We start from the raw sequence: 6,000 nt of genomic DNA, 5'->3' as shown, positions 1-6,000 counted from the left end.
CACTGACACCAATGCTGGGGGTTATTATTACATCCACTGACACCAATGCTGGGGGTTATTATTACCTCCACTGACACCGATGTTGGGGGTTATTATTACATCCACTGACACCAATGCTGGGGGTTATTATTCCATCCACTGACACCAATGTTGGGGGTTATTATTACATCCACTGACACCAATGTTGGGGGTTATTATTCCATCCACTGACACCAATGTTGGGGGTTATTATTACATCCACTGACACCAATGTTGGGGGTTATTATTACCTCCACTGACACCGATGTTGGGGGTTATTATTACATCCACTGACACCAATGTTGGGGGTTATTATTACATCCACTGACACCAATGCTGGAGGTTATTATTACCTCCACTGACACCGATGTTGGGGGTTATTATTACATCCACTGACACCAATGCTGGGGGTTATTATTACATCCACTGACACCAATGTTGGGGGTTATTATTCCATCCACTGACACCAATGTTGGGGGTTATTATTACATCCACTGACACCAATGTTGGGGGTTATTATTACCTCCACTGACACCGATGTTGGGGGTTATTATTACATCCACTGACACCAATGTTGGGGGTTATTATTACATCCACTGACACCAATGTTGGGGGTTATTATTACATCCACTGACACCAATGCTGGAGGTTATTATTACATCCACTGACACCAATGCTGGGGGTTATTATTACATCCACTGACACCAATGCTGGGGGTTATTATTACATCCACTGACACCAATGCTGGAGGTTATTATTACATCCACTGACACCAATGCTGGGGGTTATTATTACATCCACTGACACCAATGCTGGAGGTTATTATTACCTCCACTGACACCAATGCTGGGGGTTATTATTACCTCCACTGACACCAATGCTGGGGATTATTATTACATCCACTGACACCAATGTTGGGGGTTTTTTATGATTATTATGTGATTTTATATTTCTATAGAGGAATCCAAGACAGGCGGCTGTAGACAAGTCTGTATTTTATTTAATTTCTCAGAAATACAAAATACCAGCAACAGCTGTGAGCACCGCGCTCCTCGTCACCCACCGCCTGTCATGAACTCCTACATATAGCACTGTGCAGATATGGACCTGCGAGGAGTATTTATATATACAAAAGTATAAATGTAGAGGAGAGAGCCTGAGCTACCTCCTATGATTTGGGATTTTTAGGTGGACACAATCATCTAGCTGAGTGCGTCTCCTTAAGTCTCCGTGATCCCACTGGAAGTAAAGGGTCAGCTGACCCCTGACTTCACTTCCGGGGCGAGAGACTTAAGGAGACGCACTCAGCTAGCATCACGGACGGCGGCAGCCAGCATTACGGGTGGCAAGTGCAGGATATGACATCCCGAGAGTCATTAACTACAAGTTTTCGATCTCTTACCAAACCTAAGGTAATTAATAACAACACAATCTCCCTTATTACAATGAGATGGAAATACAGAAATAGATGGCGCCAGTCATGTTTGATTTATTGATGCCCTGTCCCCTTTTTCTATCTATAATGTCAATAATTTATAATATAGCGCTGAGACAATGCTCTAGACGTCATTCCCATTTATATGGGTGTAGTCTGCAATGTCTAGTGAGGATTTGCCCGCTGTCATTATAGCAGCAGACACATCCTAATGTATAAGCATATGGACACATATGTTCAGTTATTTATTTGACTTCTAAACCTATCATGTAATCTTAGAGAAATATAATTTAGATGTATCTATCTGGGTGATTATTTCCTCTGAGATGTTTTAAAATGATATAAAAGGGTTCAAATGACCAAAGGGGATATGGCGTCATGGGATCAATATGGCTATTAAGGATTTATAGACAATAGTAGTGAGAACCCAAAATTAGTAAAATGAATTGAAAAACCCCAATGTCCCTCTCCCTGACAAAAAGATGGAAATAGAATCTGGCAGACAAAATCAATTGGAAATATCGTTTTTTTCACACAGGACACATTTATCTACTAGATTGGTCAGTACATGATCCGACATCCCACTCTCCAACCCCATGCGCTCTGACTGTCCTGGGGTAGTGATTGTGATCGGCTGCTAGTGGGCTGAGCCTTTTGGTATGAGTCGGGCTTTGCAGGCCCCATTTTTAGGCATTGATAACCTATATTGGGTAAGCACTTCTATTAGCGTAAGAAATTGTATCTGAATGATGTAACTATAAAACAGTACCTAATATGAATTTATATAATCTAGAGATACCAACAGAAGTTAGCGACGCCCTTGAAGAAGCAGGAAATCCGCGAAACATGTTGGCACATTGCATATTCAAGCATCTTTTAGACATGTGCAATCAGTTTTGTAACGAATTGAAATTCGGCCGAATTTTGCATCTTTCTGACATTTGGATGCATCCGAATGTCCGAATAAAAAAAACAACGAATTTCAACTAATACGAAAGAAATTATAGCGGATATAACGAATTAATTCGACATGATTTGAGACTTCGTTAAAGACCTAATGAAACAAAAGGTCACCTCAAAGTAAATCTTACAGTCCAATCAGCTAATTAATTTTGTGCTGGAGGTTGGATTACTGGCAAAGTGCATTCCAGAGAAGTGAGTGAGAAGGGTGTCGTATTGTATTTGAGCCGAGGAGAAGAGATATTGTCATTGTGTGTGTTAATAGATTCAATAAACAAACGACTTTCCAAACTACGAATCATTATCACGAATATATATACATACACAATTATCGAATTTCAACTAATACGAACGAAATTATAGCGCATATAACGAATGAGTTCGACATGATTCGAGGTTCAGTATAACGAATATCAACACTCTACAGAAATGACGAATTTTCCGAAAACGTATTAATGTAACATAACGAATATAACAGAACAAGATGATGTATTTTACGAATGACAACGAACCGAAACTAAACAAAATTTTCCGTTGTGCACAAGTCTAGCATCTTTACCGGCATTATTCGGACTAATAATAATTAGTACTAAGTATCTCTAATGGACTGTTTGTAGCTCATGATTTTACTACACTTGATTATATGTGTTTTTGTATTCAATAAAATGTAATTTTATTCAAACTTCTAAAGTTTGTGCTTACCTTATTATACAGATGATTGTGTCCACCTAAAAATCCCAAATCATAGGAGGTAGCTCAGGCTCTCTCCTTTACATTTATACTTTTGAATAATTAGCAGGGATTGTGGACCTTTATCAGTATCTGGAAATAGTCCAACACTATTATTATTTAACTATTTATATATACAGTATATACAGTATGTGACAAAAGTAAGTACACCCCTCAGTGACATTTGTGTAAATCTTTTCTTCTCTCTTTTCATGTGACAACACTGAAGAAATGACACTTGTCTACAATGTAAAGTAGTGAGTGTACAGCTTGTATAACAGTGTAAATTTACTGTCCCCTCAAAATAACTCAACACACAGCCCTTAAAGCGGAAGGCCACCCTAAAATAAAAAAGCGCATTCAAATTCTTAAAAAAATTTAAAAAAAAACATTTGAAAAAAAAAAAATGTAACTTGCCTGAAACCCCTGTTGCTACGCAGTCTTCCTAATCTGCCTCTTCCTATTCCGCGGAGCTTCCTCCTCTTCGTCGAGCGGCCCCGTTGCATTCTGGGACATGTGTGTGTGTCCCAGAAAACAACGGGGCCATTCACAAAGCACTGTGCGACTTGCGCATGCGCAGTAGGAAACTGGCAGTAAAGCCACAAGGCTCCACTGCCTGTTCCCCCTCATTAGGATGGAGGCGCCAGCATCCGATGGACAGATCGGCCTCAGGGGGCCAACATCGTGGGCTCACTGGACAGGTGAGTGTCCTTATTAAAAGTCAGCAGCTACAGTGTTTGTAACTGCTGAATTTAAATAAAAAAATTGCGGATTTAATGTCTAAACCGCTGGCAACAAAAGTCAGTACACCCCTAAGTGAAAATCTCCAAATTGGGCCCAATTAGCCATTTTCCCTCCCCGGTGTCATGTGACTCATTAGTGTTACAAGGTCTCAGGTGTGAATGGGGAGCAGGTGTGTTAAATTTGGTGTTATCGCTCTCACTCTCTCATACTGGTCACTGGAAGTACAACATGGCACCTCATGGCAAAGAACTCTCTGAGGGAGGATCTGGAAAAAAGAATTGTTGCTCTACATAAAGATGGCCTAGGCTATAAGAAGATTGCCAAGACCCTGAAACTGAGCTGCAGCACGGTGGCCAAGACCATACAGCGGTATAACAGGACAGGTTCCCCTCAGAACAGGCCTCGCCATGGTCCACCAAAGAAGTTGAGGTCACGTGCTCAGCATCATATCCAGAGGTTGTCTTTGGGAAATAGACGTATGAGTGCTGCCAGCATTGCTGCAGAGGTTGTAGGGGTGGAGGGTCAGCCTGTCAGTGCTCAGACCATACGCCGCACACTGCATCAAATTGGTCTGCATGGCTGTCATCCCAGAAGGAAGCCTCTTCTAAAGATGATGTACAAGAAAGTCCACAAACAGTTCTCTGAAGAGAAGCAGACTAAGGACATGGATTACTGGAACCATGTCCTGTGGTCTGATGAGACCAAGATAAATGTATTTGGTTCAGATGGTGACAAGCGTGTGTGGGGGCAACCAGGTGAGGAGGACAAAGACAAGTGTGTCTTGTCTACAGTCAAGCATGGTGGTGGGAGTGTCATGGTCTGGGGCTGCATGAGTGGGGGGCTACAGATCATTGAGGGAACCATGAATGCCAATGTAGCACTAACTCTCGGTGGAGCTGCTGGTTTAAAGCGAGCTGTTACCTTCACTCTTGATACCTCTGTCTCACCGACCCCGGGTCTAGGGGTCCCATTGAGTTTACCTCTGGACGATGTAGACACTAATGCTTGAATAGATTTTCCAATGCTTTAATGAACAAATAACAAAGGAAGTAGCAGTAAAGAGGCAGAAGGAAAGTTGCAGGGAAGCTCAAATACCTTTCCTTAGTATTCTTTAGAACATTCTCTTGAATTTAACACTTGCGGTTGAATGGTTGAATGCGCTCCCCTTGTGGGATTCAATCTTTGCCCGCCTGGATAGGCCTCTCTCACTTGTCTAGCAGCCAGTACGTAGCATGAACAAAAGTCTCTGCCACAGACTCGTTTGGAATAAAACCCGTCCGATCCTCTGCCACAGGATGTATTGACTTGCAGTGAATGTCAGACACAGTACTTGAACCTTTAAGCCAACCCGGCAGTACTATGCAGTAAGATTACTTCAGGATACGTCCTCCAACCGAGTCACCAGGCCCCTCTCCAGACCAGCACTCTGCATGGTCCTTCCATGACGGGTCCTCCCCTGGGATCTCCTCGGTTGTCCAGCTTCTTCACTCTGGATAGACAGCTGAGGACCATTCCTCGGCTGCTGTGGTAGGCCCCAGACAGGCTTCTGGGCCCACCCACACCCCACAGCGACGTGGGCCTCCAGAACAGAGGGCCACGAGGTGGTACTCTTAACACATACCTGTCAGCCAGGAGGGCCAGCAGGTGGCTGAAAATGAACCCCTAAACATGGCGTCTGTCCCATAAATACCCTCTCCCAGAATGCAACTCAGAGGACCAGCTCCACCGAATTGTCCCCGGGACAGAGGAGCATCCATACGCTTCAACACGTTGCTTTTCCAACACTAGCCGATGGTGACAACAACACCCACCGGCACAATGTGGAACTACACGCAACTCAGCCAAGCTGGAACAGAGGCAAATCTAACTTCACCTAACAAGTAACCCACAAGATTTACCTATCAGCGGTAGATTAAAAATCTACCAGCACTACACCAACATGTACTGTGACCTACTGAAGCAGAGCATGATCCCCTCCCTTCAGAGACTGGACCGCAGGGCAGTATTCCAACATGATAACCACCCCAAACACACCTCCAAGACCACCACTGCCTTGCTAAAGAAGCTGAGGGTAAAGGTGATGGACTGGCCAAGCATGTCTCCAGACCTAAACC

The 6,000-nt window shown here is 43.3% G+C and overlaps 1 protein-coding gene across 1 annotated transcript in view; it reads left to right on the top strand.

Moving 5' to 3' along the window:
* The first annotated feature begins 1,296 nt into the window (after positions 1-1,296).
* Positions 1,297-6,000, top strand: part of LOC141147337 (uncharacterized) — a 110,066-nt gene continuing 105,362 nt past the window's right edge. The window contains exon 1 of the mRNA XM_073634575.1: positions 1,297-1,430. The gene's annotated coding sequence lies outside the window, so the exon portion shown is untranslated. The remainder of the gene's footprint in view (positions 1,431-6,000) is intronic.

Source organism: Aquarana catesbeiana, linkage group LG06 (assembly GCF_042186555.1).
Source record: "Aquarana catesbeiana isolate 2022-GZ linkage group LG06, ASM4218655v1, whole genome shotgun sequence".
NCBI classification, from domain to species: Eukaryota; Metazoa; Chordata; class Amphibia; order Anura; family Ranidae; genus Aquarana; species Aquarana catesbeiana.
The sequence above is the reverse complement of the archived record's forward strand: the minus strand, read 5'-3'. Positions and strand labels throughout refer to the sequence as shown.